General features: G+C 46.7%; 1 protein-coding gene across 1 annotated transcript in view; it reads left to right on the top strand.

Moving 5' to 3' along the window:
* LOC138293501 (vitamin D3 hydroxylase-associated protein-like) overlaps positions 1-21,102 on the top strand; it is an 806,941-nt gene that overhangs the window by 476,784 nt on the left and 309,055 nt on the right. The window lies entirely within an intron of this gene.

The following is a 21,102-nucleotide window of genomic DNA, read 5'->3' as shown; positions in this document are numbered from 1 at the left end:
TGTTTGAAAACTAGAGACCTAGGGGAATCCAAGATGGGGTGACTTGCGGGGCTCTGATCAGGTTCTGTTACCCAGAATCCTTTGTAAACCTCAAAAAGTGGCTAAAAAAACAAGTTTTCCTCACATTTCGGTGACAGAAAGTTCTGGAATCTGAGAGGAGCCACAAATTTCCTTCCACCCAGCGTCCCCCTATGTCTCCCGATAAAAATGATACCTCACTTGTGTGGGTAGGCCTAGCGCCTGCGACAGGAAATGCCCCAAAACGCAACGTGGACACATCAAATTTTTGGAAAGAAAACAGAGGTGTTTTTTGCAAAGTGCCTACCTGTAGATTTTGGCCTCTAGCTCACCCGGCACCTAGGGAAACCTACCAAACCTGTGCATTTTTGAAAACTAGAGACCTAGGGGAATCCAAGATGGCGTGACTTGCGGGGCTCTGACCAGGTTCTGTTACCCAGAATCCTTTGCAAACCTCAAAAAGTGGCTACAAAAACAAGTTTTCCTCACATTTCGGTGACAGAAAGTTCTGGAATCTGAGAGGAGCCACAAATTTCCTTCCACCCAGCGTCCCCCCAAGTCTCCCGATAAAAATGATACCTCACTTGTTTGGGTAGGCCTAGCGCCCGCGACAGGAAATGCCCCAAAACGCAACGTGGACACATCAAATATTTTGAAAGAAAACAGAGGTGTTTTTTGCAAAGTGCCTACCTGTAGATTTTGGCCTCTAGCTCAGTCGGCACCTAGGGAAACCTACCAAACCTGTGCATTTTTTAAAACTAGAGACCTAGGGGAATCCAAGATGGGGTGACTTGCGGGGCTCTGACCAGGTTCTGTTACCCAGAATCCTTTGCAAACCTCAAAAAGTGGCTAAAAAAACAAGTTTTCCTCACATTTCGGTGACAGAAAGTTCTGGAATTTGAGAGGAGCCACAAATTTCCTTCCACCCAGCGTCCCCCCAAGTCTCCCAATAAAAATGATACCTCACTTGTGTGGGTAGACCTAGCGCCCGCGACAGGAAATGCCCCAAAACGCAACGTGGACACATCAAATATTTTGAAAGAAAACAGAGTTGTTTTTTGCAAAGTGCCTACCTGTAGATTTTGGCCTCTAGCTCAGCCGGCATCTAGGGAAACCTACCAAACCTGTGCATTTTTGAAAACTAGAGACCTAGGGGAATCCAAGATGGGGTGACTTGCGGGGCTCTGACCAGGTTCTGTTACCCAGAATCCTTTGCAAACCTCAAAAAGTGGCTAAAAAAACAAGTTTTCCTCACATTTCGGTGACAGAAAGTTCTGGAATCTGAGAGGAGCCACAAATTTCCTTCCACCCACCGTCCCCCCAAGTCTCCCGATAAAAATGATACCTCACTTGTGTGGGTAGGCCTAGCGCCCGCGACAGGAAATGCCCCATAACGCAACGTGGACACATCAAATATTTTGAAAGAAAACAGAGGTGTTTTTTGCAAAGTGCCTGTCTGTACATTTTGGCCTCTAGCTCAGCCGGCACCTATGGAAACCTACCAAACCTGTGCATTTTTGAAAACTAGAGACCTAGGGGAATCCAAGATGGGGTGACTTGCGGGGCTCTGACCAGGGTCTGTTACCCAGAATCCTTTGTAAACCTCAAAAAGTGGCTAAAAAAACAAGTTTTCCTCACATTTCGGTGACAGAAAGTTCTGGAATCTGAGAGGAGCCACAAATTTCCTTCCACCCAGCGTCCCCCCAAGTCTCCCGATAAAAATGATACCTCACTTGTGTGGGTAGGCCTAGCGCCCGCAACAGGAAATGCCCCAAAACGCAACGTGGACACATCAAATTTTTGGAAAGAAAACAGAGGTGTTTTTTGCAAAGTGCCTACCTGTAGATTTTGGCCTCTAGCTCAGCCGGCACCTAGGGAAACCTACCAAACCTGTGCATTTTTGAAAACTAGAGACCTAGGGGAATCCAAGATGGCGTGACTTGCGGGGCTCTGACCAGGTTCTGTTACCCAGAATCCTTTGCAAACCTCAAAAAGTGGCTACAAAAACAAGTTTTCCTCACATTTCGGTGACAGAAAGTTCTGGAATCTGAGAGGAGCCATAAATTTCCTTCCGCCCAGCGTCCCCCCAAGTCTCCCGATAAAAATGATACCTCACTTGTGTGGGTAGGCCTAGCGCCCGCGACAGGAAATGCCCCAAAACGCAACGTGGACACATCACATTTTTGGAAAGAAAACAGAGGTGTTTTTTGCAAAGTGCCTACCTGTAGATTTTGGCCTCTAGCTCACCCGGAACCTAGGGAAACCTACCAAACCTGTGCATTTTTGAAAACTAGAGACCTAGGGGAATCCAAGATGGGGTGACTTGCGGGGCTCTGACCAGGTTCTGTTACCCAGAATCCTTTGCAAACCTCAAAAAGTGGCTAAAAAAACAAGTTTTCCTCACATTTCGGTGACAGAAAGTTCTGGAATCTGAGAGGAGCCACAAATTTCCTTCCACCCAGCGTCCCCCCAAGTCTCCCAATAAAAATGATACCTCACTTGTGTGGGTAGACCTAGCGCCCGCGACAGGAAATGCCCCAAAACGCAACGTGGACACATCAAATATTTTGAAAGAAAACAGAGGTGTTTTTTGCAAAGTGCCTACCTGTAGATTTTGGCCTCTAGCTCAGCCGGCACCTAGGGAAACTTACCAAACCTGTGCATTTTTTAAAACTAGAGACCTAGGGGAATCCAAGATGGGGTGACTTGCGGGGCTCTGACCAGGTTCTGTTACCCAGAATCCTTTGCAAACCTCAAAAAGTGGCTAAAAAAACAAGTTTTCCTCACATTTCGGTGACAGAAAATTCTGGAATCTGAGAGGAGCCACAAATTTCCTTCCACCCAGTGTCCCCCCAAGTCTCCCGATAAAAATGATACCTCACTTGTGTGGGTAGGCCTAGCGCCCGCGACAGGAAATGCCCCAAAACGCAACGTGGACACATCAAATATTTTGAAAGAAAACAGAGTTGTTTTTTGCAAAGTGCCTACCTGTAGATTTTGGCCTCTAGCTCAGCCGGCACCTAGGGAAACCTACCAAACCTGTGCATTTTGGAAAACTAGAGACCTAGGGGAATCCAAGATGGGGTGACTTGCGGGGCTCTGACCATGTTCTGTTACCCAGAATCCTTTGCAAACTTCAAAAAGTGGCTAAAAAAACAAGTTTTCCTCACATTTCGGTAACAGAAAGTTCTGAAATCTGAGAGGAGCCACAAATTTCCTTCCATCCAGCGTCCCCCCAAGTCTCCCGATAAAAATGATACCTCACTTGTGTGGGTAGGCCTAGCGCCCGCGACAGGAAAAGCCCCAAAACGCAACGTGGACACATCAAATTTTTGGAAAGAAAACAGAGGTGTTTTTTGCAAAGTGCCTACCTGTAGATTTTGGCCTCTAGCTCAGCCGGCATCTAGGGAAACCTACCAAACCTGTGCATTTTTAAAAACTAGAGACCTAGGGAAATCCAAGATGGGGTGACTTGCGGGGCTCTGACCAGGTTCTGTTACCCAGAATCCTTTGCAAACCTCAAAAAGTGGCTAAAAAAACAAGTTTCCTCACATTTCGGTGACAGAAAATTCTGGAATCTGAGAGGAGCCACAAATTTCCTTCCACCCAGTGTCCCCCCAAGTCTCCTGATAAAAATGATACCTCACTTGTGTGGGTAGGCCTAGCGCCCGCAACAGGAAATGCCCCAAAACGCAATGTGGACACATCAAATATTTTGAAAGAAAACAGAGGTGTTTTTTGCAAAGGGCCTACCTGTAGATTTTGGCCTCTAGCTCAGCCGGCACCTAGGGAAACCTACGAAACCTGTGCATTTTTGAAAACTAGAGACCTAGGGGAATCCAAGATGGGGTGACTTGCGGGGCTCTGACCAGGTTCTGTTACCAGAATCCTTTGCAAACCTCAAAAAGTGGCTAAAAAAACAAGTTTTCCTCACATTTCGGTGACAGAAAGTGCTGGAATCACAGAGGAGCCACAAATTTCCTTCCACCCAGTGTCCCCTAAGTCTCCCGATAAAAATTATACCTCACTTGTGTGGATACGCCTAGCGCCCGCGACAGGAAATGCCCCAAAACGCAACGTGGACACATCAAATTTTTGGAAAGAAAACAGAGGTGGTTTTTGCAAAGTGCCTACCTGTAGATTTTGGCCTCTAGCTCAGCCGGCATCTAGGGAAACCTACCAAACCTGTGCATTTTTTAAAACTAGAGACCTAAGGGAATCCAAGATGGGGTGACTTGCGGGGCTCTGACCAGGTTCTGTTACCCAGAATCCTTTGCAAACCTCAAAAAGTGGCTAAAAAAACAAGTTTTCCTCACATTTCGGTGACAGAAAGTTCTGGAATCTGAGAGGAGGCACAAATTTCCTTCCACCCACCGTCCCCCCAAGTCTCCCGATAAAAATGATACCTCACTTGTGTGGGTAGGCCTAGAGCCCGCGACAGGAAATGCCCCATAACGCAACGTGGACACATCAAATATTTTGAAAGAAAACAGAGGTGTTTTTTGCAAAGTGCCTGTCTGTACATTTTGGCCTCTAGCTCAGCCGGCACCTATGGAAACCTACCAAACCTGTGCATTTTTGAAAACTAGAGACCTAGGGGAATCCAAGATGGGGTGACTTGCGGGGCTCTGACCAGGTTCTGTTACCCAGAATCCTTTGTAAACCTCAAAAAGTGGCTAAAAAAACAAGTTTTCCTCACATTTCGGTGACAGAAAGTTCTGGAATCTGAGAGGAGGCACAAATTTCCTTCCACCCACCGTCCCCCCAAGTCTCCCGATAAAAATGATACCTCACTTGTGTGGGTAGGCCTAGCGCCCGCGACAGGAAATGCCCCATAACGCAACGTGGACACATCAAATATTTTGAAAGAAAACAGAGGTGTTTTTTGCAAAGTGCCTGTCTGTACATTTTGGCCTCTAGCTCAGCCGGCACCTATGGAAACCTACCAAACCTGTGCATGTTTGAAAACTAGAGACCTAGGGGAATCCAAGATGGGGTGACTTGCGGGGCTCTGATCAGGTTCTGTTACCCAGAATCCTTTGTAAACCTCAAAAAGTGGCTAAAAAAACAAGTTTTCCTCACATTTCGGTGACAGAAAGTTCTGGAATCTGAGAGGAGCCACAAATTTCCTTCCACCCAGCGTCCCCCTATGTCTCCCGATAAAAATGATACCTCACTTGTGTGGGTAGGCCTAGCGCCCGCGACAGGAAATGCCCCAAAACGCAACGTGGACACATCAAATTTTTGGAAAGAAAACAGAGGTGTTTTTTGCAAAGTGCCTACCTGTAGATTTTGGCCTCTAGCTCACCCGGCACCTAGGGAAACCTACCAAATCTGTGCATTTTTGAAAACTAGAGACCTAGGGGAATCCAAGATGGCGTGACTTGCGGGGCTCTGACCAGGTTCTGTTACCCAGAATCCTTTGCAAACCTCAAAAAGTGGCTACAAAAACAAGTTTTCCTCACATTTCGGTGACAGAAAGTTCTGGAATCTGAGAGGAGCCACAAATTTCCTTCCACCCAGCGTCCCCCCAAGTCTCCCGATAAAAATGATACCTCACTTGTTTGGGTAGGCCTAGCGCCCGCGACAGGAAATGCCCCAAAACGCAACGTGGATACATCAAATATTTTGAAAGAAAACAGAGGTGTTTTTTGCAAAGTGCCTACCTGTAGATTTTGGCCTCTAGCTCAGTCGGCACCTAGGGAAACCTACCAAACCTGTGCATTTTTTAAAACTAGAGACCTAGGGGAATCCAAGATGGGGTGACTTGCGGGGCTCTGACCAGGTTCTGTTACACAGAATCCTTTGCAAACCTCAAAAAGTGGCTAAAAAAACAAGTTTTCCTCACATTTCGGTGACAGAAAGTTCTGGAATCTGAGAGGAGCCACAAATTTCCTTCCACCCAGCGTCCCCCCAAGTCTCCCAATAAAAATGATACCTCACTTGTGTGGGTAGACCTAGCGCCCGCGACAGGAAATGCCCCAAAACGCAACGTGGACACATCAAATATTTTGAAAGAAAACAGAGTTGTTTTTTGCAAAGTGCCTACCTGTAGATTTTGGCCCCTAGCTCAGCCGGCATCTAGGGAAACCTACCAAACCTGTGCATTTTTGAAAACTAGAGACCTAGGGGAATCCAAGATGGGGTGACTTGCGGGGCTCTGACCAGGTTCTGTTACCCAGAATCCTTTGCAAACCTCAAAAAGTGGCTAAAAAAACAAGTTTTCCTCACATTTCGGTGACAGAAAGTTCTGGAATCTGAGAGGAGCCACAAATTTCCTTCCACCCACCGTCCCCCCAAGTCTCCCGATAAAAATGATACCTCACTTGTGTGGGTAGGCCTAGTGCCCGCGACAGGAAATGCCCCATAACGCAACGTGGACACATCAAATATTTTGAAAGAAAACAGAGGTGTTTTTTGCAAAGTGCCTGTCTGTACATTTTGGCCTCTAGCTCAGCCGGCACCTATGGAAACCTACCAAACCTGTGCATTTTTGAAAACTAGAGACCTAGGGGAATCCAAGATGGGGTGACTTGCGGGGGTCTGACCAGGTTCTGTTACCCAGAATCCTTTGTAAACCTCAAAAAGTGGCTAAAAAAACAAGTTTTCCTCACATTTCGGTGACAGAAAGTTCTGGAATCTGATAGGAGCCACAAATTTCCTTCCACCCAGCGTCCCTCCAACTCTCCCGATAAAAATGATACCTCACTTGTGTGGGTAGGCCTAGCGCCCGCAACAGGAAATGCCCCAAAACGCAACGTGGACACATCAAATTTTTGGAAAGAAAACAGAGGTGTTTTTTGCAAAGTGCCTACCTGTAGATTTTGGCCTCTAGCTCACCCGGCACCTAGGGAAACCTACCAAACCTGTGCATTTTTGAAAACTAGAGACCTAGGGGAATCCAAGATGGCGTGACTTGCGGGGCTCTGACCAGGTTCTGTTACCCAGAATCCTTTGCAAACCTCAAAAAGTGGCTACAAAAACAAGTTTTCCTCACATTTCGGTGACAGAAAGTTCTGGAATCTGAGAGGAGCCACAAATTTCCTTCCACCCAGCGTCCCCCCAAGTCTCCCGATAAAAATGATACCTCACTTGTGTGGGTAGGCCTAGCGCCCGCGACAGGAAATGCCCCAAAACGCAACGTGGACACATCAAATTTTTGGAAAGAAAACAGAGGTGTTTTTTGCAAAGTGCCTACCTGTAGATTTTGGCCTCTAGCTCACCCGGAACCTAGGGAAACCTACCAAACCTGTGCATTTTTGAAAACTAGAGACCTAGGGGAATCCAAGATGGGGTGACTTGCGGGGCTCTGACCAGGTTCTGTTACCCAGAATCCTTTGCAAACCTCAAAAAGTGGCTAAAAAAACAAGTTTTCCTCACATTTCGGTGACAGAAAGTTCTGGAATCTGAGAGGAGCCACAAATTTCCTTCCACCCAGCGTCCCCCCAAGTCTCCCGATAAAAATGATACCTCACTTGTGTGGGTAGGCCTAGCGCCCGCGACAGGAAATGCCCCAAAACGCAACGTGGACACATCAAATTTTTGGAAAGAAAACAGTGGTGTTTTTTGCAAAGTGCCTACCTGTAGATTTTGGCCTCTAGCTCACCCGGAACCTAGGGAAACCTACCAAACCTGTGCATTTTTGAAAACTAGAGACCTAGGGGAATCCAAGATGGGGTGACTTGCGGGGCTCTGACCAGGTTCTGTTACCCAGAATCCTTTGCAAACCTCAAAAAGTGGCTAAAAAAACAAGTTTTCCTCACATTTCGGTGACAGAAAGTTCTGGAATCTGAGAGGAGCCACAAATTTCCTTCCACCCAGCGTCCCCCCAAGTCTCCCAATAAAAATGATACCTCACTTGTGTGGGTAGACCTAGCGCCCGCGACAGGAAATGCCCCAAAACGCAACGTGGACACATCAAATATTTTGAAAGAAAACAGAGGTGTTTTTTGCAAAGTGCCTACCTGTAGATTTTGGCCTCTAGCTCAGCCGGCACCTAGGGAAACTTACCAAACCTGTGCATTTTTTAAAACTAGAGACCTAGGGGAATCCAAGATGGGGTGACTTGCGGGGCTCTGACCAGGTTCTGTTACCCAGAATCCTTTGCAAACCTCAAAAAGTGGCTAAAAAAACAAGTTTTCCTCACATTTCGGTGACAGAAAATTCTGGAATCTGAGAGGAGCCACAAATTTCATTCCACCCAGTGTCCCCCCAAGTCTCCCGATAAAAATGATACCTCACTTGTGTGGGTAGGCCTAGCGCCCGCGACAGGAAATGCCCCAAAACGCAACGTGGACACATCAAATATTTTGAAAGAAAACAGAGTTGTTTTTTGCAAAGTGCCTACCTGTAGATTTTGGCCTCTAGCTCAGCCGGCACCTAGGGAAACCTACCAAACCTGTGCATTTTGGAAAACTAGAGACCTAGGGGAATCCAAGATGGGGTGACTTGCGGGGCTCTGACCAGGTTCTGTTACCCAGAATCCTTTGCAAACTTCAAAAAGTGGCTAAAAAAACAAGTTTTCCTCACATTTCGGTAACAGAAAGTTCTGAAATCTGAGAGGAGCCACAAATTTCCTTCCATCCAGCGTTCCCCCAAGTCTCCCGATAAAAATGATACCTCACTTGTGTGGGTAGGCCTAGCGCCCGCGACAGGAAAAGCCCCAAAACGCAACGTGGACACATCAAATTTTTTGAAAGAAAACAGAGGTGTTTTTTGCAAAGTGCCTACCTGTAGATTTTGGCCTCTAGCTCAGCCGGCATCTAGGGAAACCTACCAAACCTGTGCATTTTTAAAAACTAGAGACCTAGGGAAATCCAAGATGGGGTGACTTGCGGGGCTCTGACCAGGTTCTGTTACCCAGAATCCTTTGCAAACCTCAAAAAGTGGCTAAAAAAACAAGTTTCCTCACATTTCGGTGACAGAAAATTCTGGAATCTGAGAGGAGCCACAAATTTCCTTCCACCCAGTGTCCCCCCAAGTCTCATGATAAAAATGATACCTCACTTGTGTGGGTAGGCCTAGCGCCAGCGACAGGAAATGCCCCAAAACGCAACGTGGACACATCAAATATTTTGAAAGAAAACAGAGGTGTTTTTTGCAAAGGGCCTACCTGTAGATTTTGGCCTCTAGCTCAGCCGGCACCTAGGGAAACCTACGAAACCTGTGCATTTTTGAAAACTAGAGACCTAGGGGAATCCAAGATGGGGTGACTTGCGGGGCTCTGACCAGGTTCTGTTACCAGAATCCTTTGCAAACCTCAAAAAGTGGCTAAAAAAACAAGTTTTCCTCACATTTCGGTGACAGAAAATTCTGGAATCTGAGAGGAGCCACAAATTTCCTTCCACCCAGTGTCCCCCCAAGTCTCCCGATAAAAATGATACCTCACTTGTGTGGTTAGGCCTAGCGCCCACGACAGGAAATGCCCCAAAACGCAACGTGGACACATCAAATTTTTGGAAAGAAAACAGAGGTGTTTTTTGCAAAGTGCCTACCTGTAGATTTTGGCTTCTAGCTCACCCGGCACCTAGGGAAACCTACCAAACCTGTGCATTTTTTAAAACTAGAGACCTAGGAGAATCCAAGATGGGGTGACTTGCGGGGCTCCGACCAGAATCCTTTGCAAACCTCAAAAAGTGGCTAAAAAAACAAGTTTTCCTCACATTTCGGTGACAGAAAATTCTGGAATCTGAGAGGAGCCACAAATTTCCTTCCACCCAGCGTCCCCCCCAAGTCTCCCGATAAAAATGATACCTCACTTGTGTGGGTAGGCCTAGCGCCTGCGACAGGAAATGCCCCAAAACGCAACGTGGACACATCAAATATTTTGAAAGAAAACAGAGGTGTTTTTTGCAAAGTGCCTGCCTGTACATTTTGGCCTCTAGCTCAGCCGGTACCTAGGGAAACCTACCAAACCTGTGCATTTTTGAAAACTAGAGACCTAGGGGAATCCAAGATGGGGTGACTTGCAGGGCTCGCACCAGGTTCTGTTACCCAGAATCGTTTGCAAACCTCAAAAAGTGGCTAAAAAAACAAGTTTTCCTCACATTTCTGTGACAGAAAGTGCTGGAATCACAGAGGAGCCACAAATTTCCTTCCACCCAGTGTCCCCTAAGTCTCCCGATAAAAATTATACCTCACTTGTGTGGGTAGGCCTAGCGCCCGCGACAGGAAATGCCCCAAAACGCAACGTGGACACATCAAATTTTTGGAAAGAAAACAGAGGTGGTTTTTGCAAAGTGCCTACCTGTAGATTTTGGCCTCTAGCTCAGCCGGCATCTAGGGAAACCTACCAAACCTGTGCATTTTTTAAAACTAGAGACCTAGGGGAATCCAAGATGGGGTGACTTGCGGGGCTCTGACCAGGTTCTGTTACCCAGAATCCTTTGCAAACCTCAAAAAGTGGCTAAAAAAACAAGTTTTCCTCACATTTCGGTGACAGAAAGTTCTGGAATCTGAGAGGAGGCACAAACTTCCTTCCACCCACCGTCCCCCCAAGTCTCCCGATAAAAATGATACCTCACTTGTGTGGGTAGGCCTAGCGCCCGCGACAGGAAATGCCCCATAACGCAACGTGGACACATCAAATATTTTGAAAGAAAACAGAGGTGTTTTTTGCAAAGTGCCTGTCTGTACATTTTGGCCTCTAGCTCAGCCGGCACCTATGGAAACCTACCAAACCTGTGCATTTTTGAAAACTAGAGACCTAGGGGAATCCAAGATGGGGTGACTTGTGGGGCTCTGACCAGGTTCTGTTACCCAGAATCCTTTGCAAACCTCAAAAAGTGGCTAAAAAAACAAGTTTTCCTCACATTTCGGTGACAGAAAGTTCTGGAATCTGAGAGGAGCCACAAATTTCCTTCCACCCAGCGTCCCCCTATGTCTCCCGATAAAAATGATACCTCACTTGTGTGGGTAGGCCTAGCGCCCGCGACAGGAAATGCCCCAAAACGCAACGTGGACACATCAAATTTTTGGAAAGAAAACAGAGGTGTTTTTTGCAAAGTGCCTACCTGTAGATTTTGGCCTCTAGCTCACCCGGCACCTAGGGAAACCTACCAAACCTGTGCATTTTTGAAAACTAGAGACCTAGGGGAATCCAAGATGGCGTGACTTGCGGGGCTCTGACCAGGTTCTGTTACCCAGAATCCTTTGCAAACCTCAAAAAGTGGCTACAAAAACAAGTTTTCCTCACATTTCGGTGACAGAAAGTTCTGGAGTCTGAGAGGAGCCACAAAATTCCTTCCACCCAGCGTCCCCCCAAGTCTCCCAATAAAAATGATACCTCACTTGTTTGGGTAGGCCTAGCGCCCGCGACAGGAAATGCCCCAAAACGCAACGTGGACACATCAAATATTTTGAAAGAAAACAGAGGTGTTTTTTGCAAAGTGCCTACCTGTAGATTTTGGCCTCTAGCTCAGTCGGCACCTAGGGAAACCTACCAAACCTGTTCATTTTTTAAAACTAGAGACCTAGGGGAATCCAAGATGGGGTGACTTGTGGGGCTCTGACCAGGTTCTGTTACCCAGAATCCTTTGCAAACCTCAAAAAGTGGCTAAAAAAACAAGTTTTCCTCACATTTCGGTGACAGAAAGTTCTGGAATCTGAGAGGAGCCACAAATTTCCTTCCACCCAGCGTCCCCCCAAGTCTCCCAATAAAAATGATACCTCACTTGTGTGGGTAGACCTAGCGCCCGCGACAGGAAATGCCCCAAAACGCAACGTGGACACATCAAATATTTTTTAAAGAAAACAGAGGTGTTTTTTGCAAAGTGCCTACCTGTAGATTTTGGCCTCTAGCTCAGCCGGCACCTAGGGAAATTTACCAAACCTGTGCATTTTTAAAAACTAGAGACCTAGGGGAATCCAAGATGGGGTGACTTGCGGGGCTCTGACCAGGTTCTGTTACCCAGAATCCTTTGCAAACCTCAAAAAGTGGCTAAAAAAACAAGTTTTCCTCACATTTCGGTGACAGAAAGTTCTGGAATCTGAGAGGAGCCACAAATTTCCTTCCACCCAGCGTCCCCCCAAGTCTCCCAATAAAAATGATACATCACTTGTGTGGGTAGACCTAGTGCCCGCGACAGGAAATGCCCCAAAACGCAACGTGGACACATCAAATATTTTTTAAAGAAAACAGAGGTGTTTTTTGCAAAGTGCCTACCTGTAGATTTTGGCCTCTAGCTCAGCCGGCACCTAGGGAAACTTACCAAACCTGTGCATTTTTAAAAACTAGAGACCTAGGGGAATCCAAGATGGGGTGACTTGCGGGGCTCTGACCAGGTTCTGTTACCCAGAATCCTTTGCAAACCTCAAAAAGTGGCTAAAAAAACAAGTTTTCCTCACATTTCGGTGACAGAAAGTTCTGGAATCTGAGAGGAGCCACAAATTTCCTTCCACCCAGCGTCCCCCCAAGTCTCCCAATAAAAATGATACATCACTTGTGTGGGTAGACCTAGTGCCCGCGACAGGAAATGCCCCAAAACGCAACGTGGACACATCAAATATTTTGAAAGAAAACAGAGGTGTTTTTCGCAAAGTGCCTACCTGTAGATTTTGGCCTCCAGCTCAGCCGGCACCTAGGGAAACTTACCAAACCTGTGCATTTTTGAAAACTAGAGACCTAGGGGAATCCAAGATGGGGTGACTTGCGGGGCTCTGACCAGGTTCTGTTACCCAGAATCCTTTGCAAACCTCAAAAAGTGGCTAAAAAAACAAGTTTTCCTCAAATTTCGGTGACAGAAAATTCTGGAATCTGAGAGGAGCCACAAATTTCCTTCCACCCAGTGTCCCCCCAAGTCTCCCGATAAAAATGATACTTCACTTGTGTGGGTAGGCCTAGCGCCCGCGACAGGAAATGCCCCAAAACGCAACGTGGACACATCAAATATTTTGAAAGAAAACAGAGGTGTTTTTTGCAAAGTGCCTACCTGTAGATTTTGGCCTCTAGCTCAGCCGGCACCTAGGGAAACCTACCAAACCTGTGCATTTTGGAAAACTAGAGACCTAGGGGAATCCAAGATGGGGTGACTTGCGGGGCTCTGACCAGGTTCTGTTACCAAGAATCCTTTGCAAACTTCAAAAAGTGGCTAAAAAAGACAAGTTTTCCTCACATTTCGGTAACAGAAAGTTCTGGAATCTGAGAGGAGCCACAAATTTCCTTCCATCCAGCGTCCCCCCAAGTCTCCCGATAAAAATGATACCTCACTTGTGGGTGTAGGCCTAGCACCCGCGACAGGAAAAGCCCCAAAACGCAACGTGGACACATCAAATTTTTGGAAAGAAAACAGAAGTGTTTTTTGCAAAGTGCCTACCTGTAGATTTTGGCCTCTAGCTCAGCCGGCATCTAGGGAAACCTACCAAACCTGTGCATTTTTGAAAACTAGAGACCTAGGGAAATCCAAGATGGGGTGACTTGCGGGGCTCTGACCAGGTTCTGTTACCCAGAATCCTTTGCAAACCTGAAAAAGTGGCTAAAAAAACAAGTTTTCCTCACATTTCGGTGACAGAAAATTCTGGAATCTGAGAGGAGCCACAAATTTCCTTCCACCCAGTGTCCCCCCAAGTCTCCTGATAAAAATGATACCTCACTTGTATGGGTAGGCCTAGCGCCAGCGAAAGGAAATGCCCCAAAACGCAACGTGGACACATCAAATATTTTGAAAGAAAACAGAGGTGTTTTTTGCAAAGTGCCTACCTGTAGATTTTGGCCTCTAGCTCAGCCGGCACCTAGGGAAACCTACGAAACCTGTGCATTTTTGAAAACTAGAGACCTAGGGGAATCCAAGATGGGGTGACTTGCGGGGCTCTGACCAGGTTCTGTTACCAGAATCCTTTGCAAACCTCAAAAAGTGGCTAAAAAAACAAGTTTTCCTCACATTTCGGTGACAGAAAATTCTGGAATCTGAGAGGAGCCACAAATTTCCTTGCACCCAGTGTCCCCCCAAGTCTCCCGATAAAAATGATACCTCACTTGTGTGGTTAGGCCTAGCGCCCACGACAGGAAATGCCCCAAAACGCAACGTGGACACATCAAATTTTTGGAAAGAAAACAGAGGTGTTTTTTGCAAAGTGCCTACCTGTAGATTTTGGCCTCCAGCTCAGCCAGCATCTAGGGAAACCTACCAATCCTGTGCATTTTTGAAAACTAGAGACCTAGGGGAATCCAAGATGGGGTGACTTGCGGGGCTCTGACCAGGTTCTGTTACCCAGAATCCTTTGCAAAACTCAAAAAGTGGCTAAAAAAACAAGTTTTCCTCACATTTCGGTGACAGAAAGTTCTGGAATCTGAGAGGAGGCACAAATTTCCTTCCACCCACCGTCCCCCCAAGTCTCCCGATAAAAATGATACCTCACTTGTGTGGGTAGGCCTAGCGCCCGCGACAGGAAATACCCCATAACGCAACGTGGACACATCAAATATTTTGAAAGAAAACATAGGTGTTTTTTGCAAAGTGCCTGTCTGTACATTTTGGCCTCTAGCTCAGCCGGCACCTATGGAAACCTACCAAACCTGTGCATTTTTTAAAACTAGAGACCTAGGGGAATCCAAGATGGGGTGACTTGCGGGGCTCTGACCAGGTTCTGTGACCCAGAATCCTTTGTAAACCTCAAAAAGTGGCTAAAAAAACAAGTTTTCCTCACATTTCGGTGACAGAAAGTTCTGGAATCTGAGAGGAGCCACAAATTTCCTTCCACCCAGCGTCCCCCCAAGTCTCCCGATAAAAATGATACCTCACTTGTGTGGGTAGGCCTAGCGCCCGCGACAGGAAATGCCCCAAAACGCAACGTGGACACATCAGATTTTTGGAAAGAAAACAGAGGTGTTTTTTGCAAAGTGCCTACCTGTAGATTTTGGCCTCTAGCTCACCCGGCACCTAGGGAAACCTACCAAACCTGTGCATTTTTGAAAACTAGAGACCTAGGGGAATCCAAGATGGCGTGACTTGCGGGGCTCTGACCAGGTTCTGTTACCCAGAATCCTTTGCAAACCTCAAAAAGTGGCTACAAAAACAAGTTTTCCTCACATTTCGGTGACAGAAAGTTCTGGAATCTGAGAGGAGCCACAAATTTCCTTCCACCCAGCGTCCCCCCAAGTCTCCCGATAAAAATGATACCTCACTTGTTTGGGTAGGCCTAGCGTCCGCGACAGGAAATGCCCCAAAACGCAACGTGGACACATCAAATATTTTGAAAGAAAACAGAGGTGTTTTTTGCAAAGTGCCTACCTGTAGATTTTGGCCTCTAGCTCAGTCGGCACCTAGGGAAACCTACCAAACCTGTGCATTTTTTAAAACTAGAGACCTAGGGGAATCCAAGATGGGGTGACTTGCAGGGCTCTGACCAAGTTCTGTTACCCAGAATCCTTTGCAAACCTCAAAAAGTGGCTAAAGAAACAAGTTTTCTTCACATTTCGGTGACAGAAAGTTCTGGAATCTGAGAGGAGCCACAAATTTCCTTCCACCCAGCGTCCCCCCAAGTCTCCCAATAAAAATGATACCTCACTTGTGTGGGTAGACCTAGCGCCCGCGACAGGAAATGCCCCAAAACGCAACGTGGACACATCAAATATTTTGAAAGAAAACAGAGGTGTTTTTTGCAAAGTGCCTACCTGTAGATTTTGGCCTCTAGCTCAGCCGGCACCTAGGGAAACTTACCAAACCTGTGCATTTTTGAAAACTAGAGACCTAGGGGAATCCAAGATGGGGTGACTTGCGGGGCTCTGACCAGGTTCTGTTACCCAGAATCCTTTGCAAACCTCAAAAAGTGGCAAAAAAAACAAGTTTTCCTCACATTTCGGTGACAGAAAATTCTGGAATCTGAGAGAGCAGGCTCAAATTTCCTTCCACCCAGTGTCCCCCCAAGTCTCCCGATAAAAATTATACCTCACTTGTGTGGGTAGGCCTAGCGCCCGCGACAGGAAATACCCCAAAACGCAACGTGGACACATCAAATATTTTGAAAGAAAACAGAGGTGTTTTTTGCAAAGTGCCTACCTGTAGATTTTGGCCTCTAGCTCAGCCGGCACCTAGGGAAACCTACCAAACCTGTGCATTTTGGAAAACTAGAGACCTAGGGGAATCCAAGATGGGGTGAATTGCGGGGCTCTGACCAGGTTCTGTTACCCAGATTCCTTTGCAAACTTCAAAAAGTGGCTAAAAAAACAAGTTTTCCTCACATTTCGGTAACAGAAAGTTCTGGAATCTGAGAGGAGCCACAAATTTCCTTCCATCCAGCGTCCCCCCAAGTCTCCCGATAAAAATGATACCTCACTTGTGTGGGTAGGCCTAGCGCCCGCGACAGGAAAAGCCCCAAAACGCAACGTGGACACATCAAATTTTTGGAAAGAAAACAGAGGTGTTTATTGCAAAGTGCCTACCTGTAGATTTTGGCCTCTAGCTCAGCTGGCATCTAGGGAAACCTACCAAACCTGTGCATTTTTGAAAACTAGAGACCTAGGGAAATCCAAGATGGGGTGACTTGCGGGGCTCTGACCAGGTTCTGTTACCCAGAATCCTTTGCAAACCTCAAAAAGTGGCTAAAAAAACAACTTTCCTCACATTTCGGTGACAGAAAATTCTGGAATCTGAGAGGAGCCACAAATTTCCTTCCACCCAGTGTCCCCCCAAGTCTCCTGATAAAAATGATACCTCACTTGTGTGGGTAGGCCTAGCGCCAGCGACAGGAAATGCCCCAAATTGCAACGTGGACACATCAAATATTTTAAAAGAAAAAATAGGTGTTTTTTGCAAAGTGCCTGTCTGTACATTTTGGCCTCTAGCTCAGCCGGCACCTATGGAAACCTACCAAACCTGTGCATTTTTGAAAACTAGAGACCTAGGGGAATCCAAGATGGGGTGACTTGCGGGGCTCTGACCAGGTTCTGTTACCCAGAATCCTTTGTAAACCTCAAAAAGTGGCTAAAAAAACAAGTTTTCCTCACATTTCGGTGACAGAAAGTTCTGGAATCTGAGAGGAGCCACAAATTTCCTTCCACCCAGCGTCCCCCCAAGTCTCCCGATAAAAATGATACCTCACTTGTGTGGGTAGGCCTAGCGCCCGCGACAGGAAATGCCCCAAAACGCAACGTGGACACATCAAATTTTTGGAAAGAAAACAGAGGTGTTTTTTGCAAAGTGCCTACCTGTAGATTTTGGCCTCTAGCTCACCCGGCACCTAGGGAAACCTACCAAACCTGTGCATTTTTGAAAACTAGAGACCTAGGGGAATCCAAGATGGCGTGACTTGCGGGGCTCTGACCAGGTTCTGTTACCCAGAATCCTTTGCAAACCTCAAAAAGTGGCTACAAAAACAAGTTTTCCTCACATTTCGGTGACAGAAAGTTCTGGAATCTGAGAGGAGCCACAAATTTCCTTCCACCCAGCGTCCCCCCAAGTCTCCCGATAAAAATGATACCTGACTTGTTTGGGTAGGCCTAGTGTCCGCGACAGGAAATGCCCCAAAACGCAACGTGGACACATCAAATATTTTGAAAGAAAACAGAGGTGTTTTTTGCAAAGTGCCTACCTGTAGATTTTGGCCTCTAGCTCAGTCGGCACCTAGGGAAACCTACCAAACCTGTGCATTTTTTAAAACTAGAGACCTAGGGGAATCCAAGATGGGGTGACTTGCGGGGCTCTGACCAAGTTCTGTTACCCAGAATCCTTTGCAAACCTCAAAAAGTGGCTAAAAAAACAAGTTTTCCTCACATTTCGGTGACAGAAAGTTCTGGAATCTGAGAGGAGCCACAAATTTCCTTCCACCCAGCGTCCCCCCAAGTCTCCCAATAAAAATGATACCTCACTTGTGTGGGTAGACCTAGCGCCCGCGACAGGAAATGCCCCAAAACGCAACGTGGACACATCAAATATTTTGAAAGAAAACAGAGGTGTTTTTTGCAAAGTGCCTACCTGTAGATTTTGGCCTCTAGCTCAGCCGGCACCTAGGGAAACTTACCAAACCTGTGCATTTTTGAAAACTAGAGACCTAGGGGAATCCAAGATGGGGTGACTTGCGGGGCTCTGACCAGGTTCTGTTACCCAGAATCCTTTGCAAACCTCAAAAAGTGGCAAAAAAAACAAGTTTTCCTCACATTTCGGTGACAGAAAATTCTGGAATCTGAGAGGAGCCACAAATTTCCCTCCACCCAGTGTCCCCCCAAGTCTCCTGATAAAAATGATACCTCACTTGTGTGGGTAGGCCTAGCGCCAGCGACAGGAAATGCCCCAAAACGCAACGTGGACACATCAAATATTTTGAAAGAAAACAGAGGTGTTTTTTGCAAAGTGCCTACCTGTAGATTTTGGCCTCTAGCTCAGCCGGCACCTAGGGAAACCTACGAAACCTGTGCATTTTTGAAAACTAGAGACCTAGGGGAATCCAAGATGGGGTGACTTGCGGGGCTCTGACCAGGTTCTCTTACCAGAATCCTTTGCAAACTTCAAAAAGTGGCTAAAAAAACAAGTTTTCCTCACATTTCGGTGACAGAAAATTCTGGAATCTGAGAGGAGCCGCAAATTTCCTTGCACCCAGTGTCCCCCCAAGTCTCCCGATAAAAATGATACCTCACTTGTGTGGTTAGGCCTAGCGCCCACGACAGGAAATGCCCCAAAACGCAACGTGGACGCATCAAATTTTTGGAAAGAAAACAGAGGTGTTTTTTGCAAAGTGCCTACCTGTAGATTTTGGCCTCTAGCTCAGCCAGCATCTAGGGAAACCTACCAATCTTGTGCATTTTTGAAAACTAGAGACCTAGGGGAATCCAAGATGGCGTGACTTGCGGGGCTCTGACCAGGTTCTGTTACCCAGAATCCTTTGCAAACTTCAAAAAGTGGCTAAAAAAACAAGTTTTCCTCACATTTCGGTGACAGAAAATTCTGGAATCTGAGAGGAGCCGCAAATTTCCTTGCACCCAGTGTCCCCCCAAGTCTCCCGATAAAAATGATACCTCACTTGTGTGGTTAGGCCTAGCGCCCACGACAGGAAATGCCCCAAAACGCAACGTGGACACATCAAATTTTTGGAAAGAAAACAGAGGTGTTTTTTGCAAAGTGCCTACCTGTAGATTTTGGCTTCTAGCTCACCCGGCACCTAGGGAAACCTACCAAACCTGTGCATTTTTTAAAACTAGAGACCTAGGAGAATCCAAGATGGGGTGACTTGCGGGGCTCCGACCAGAATCCTTTGCAAACCTCAAAAAGTGGCTAAAAAAACAAGTTTTCCTCACATTTCGGTGACAGAAAATTCTGGAATCTGAGAGGAGCCACAAATTTCCTTCCACCCAGCGTCCCCCCCAAGTCTCCCGATAAAAATGATACCTCACTTGTGTGGGTAGGCCTAGCGCCTGCGACAGGAAATGCCCCAAAACGCAACGTGGACACATCAAATATTTTGAAAGAAAACAGAGGTGTTTTTTGCAAAGTGCCTGCCTGTACATTTTGGCCTCTAGCTCAGCCGGTACCTAGGGAAACCTACCAAACCTGTGCATTTTTGAAAACTAGAGACCTAGGGGAATCCAAGATGGGGTGACTTGCAGGGCTCGCACCAGGTTCTGTTACCCAGAATCGTTTGCAAACCTCAAAAAGTGGCTAAAAAAACAAGTTTTCCTCACATTTCTGTGACAGAAAGTGCTGGAATCACAGAGGAGCCACAAATTTCCTTCCACCCAGTGTCCCCTAAGTCTCCCGATAAAAATTATACCTCACTTGTGTGGGTAGGCCTAGCGCCCGCGACAGGAAATGCCCCAAAACGCAACGTGGACACATCAAATTTTTGGAAAGAAAACAGAGGTGGTTTTTGCAAAGTGCCTACCTGTAGATTTTGGCCTCTAGCTCAGCCGGCATCTAGGGAAACCTACCAAACCTGTGCATTTTTTAAAACTAGAGACCTAGGGGAATCCAAGATGGGGTGACTTGCGGGGCTCTGACCAGGTTCTGTTACCCAGAATCCTTTGCAAACCTCAAAAAGTGGCTAAAAAAACAAGTTTTCCTCACATTTCGGTGACAGAAAGTTCTGGAATCTGAGAGGAGGCACAAACTTCCTTCCACCCACCGTCCCCCCAAGTCTCCCGATAAAAATGATACCTCACTTGTGTGGGTAGGCCTAGCGCCCGCGACAGGAAATGCCCCATAACGCAACGTGGACACATCAAATATTTTGAAAGAAAACAGAGGTGTTTTTTGCAAAGTGCCTGTCTGGACATTTTGGCCTCTAGCTCAGCCGGCACCTATGGAAACCTACCAAACCTGTGCATTTTTGAAAACTAGAGACCTAGGGGAATCCAAGATGGGGTGACTTGTGGGGCTCTGACCAGGTTCTGTTACCCAGAATCCTTTGCAAACCTCAAAAAGTGGCTAAAAAAACAAGTTTTCCTCACATTTCGGTGACAGAAAGTTCTGGAATCTGAGAGGAGCCACAAATTTCCTTCCACCCAGCGTCCCCCTATGTCTCCCGATAAAAATGATACCTCACTTGTGTGGGTAGGCCTAGCGCCCGCGACAGGAAATGCCCCAAAACGCAACGTGGACACATCAAATTTTTGGAAAGAAAACAGAGGTGTTTTTTGCAAAGTGCCTACCTGTAGATTTTGGCCTCTAGCTCACCCGGCACCTAGGGAAACCTACCAAACCTGTGCATTTTTGAAAACTAGAGACCTAGGGGAATCCAAGATGGCGTGACTTGCGGGGCTCTGACCAGGTTCTGTTACCCAGAATCCTTTGCAAACCTCAAAAAGTGGCTACAAAAACAAGTTTTCCTCACATTTCGGTGACAGAAAGTTCTGGAGTCTGAGAGGAGCCACAAATTTCCTTCCACCCAGCGTCCCCCCAAGTCTCCCAATAAAAATGATACCTCACTTGTTTGGGTAGGCCTAGCGCCCGCGACAGGAAATGCCCCAAAACGCAACGTGGACACATCAAATATTTTGAAAGAAAACAGAGGTGTTTTTTGCAAAGTGCCTACCTGTAGATTTTGGCCTCTAGCTCAGTCGGCACCTAGGGAAACCTACCAAACCTGTGCATTTTTTAAAACTAGAGACCTAGGGGAATCCAAGATGGGGTGACTTGCGGGGCTCTGACCAGGTTCTGT

The sequence above is a fragment of the Pleurodeles waltl genome, chromosome 4_2 (assembly GCF_031143425.1).
Source record: "Pleurodeles waltl isolate 20211129_DDA chromosome 4_2, aPleWal1.hap1.20221129, whole genome shotgun sequence".
Taxonomy (NCBI): domain Eukaryota; kingdom Metazoa; phylum Chordata; class Amphibia; order Caudata; family Salamandridae; genus Pleurodeles; species Pleurodeles waltl.
Note: the sequence above shows the minus strand (reverse complement) of the source record. Positions and strands in the feature narration are given on the sequence as shown.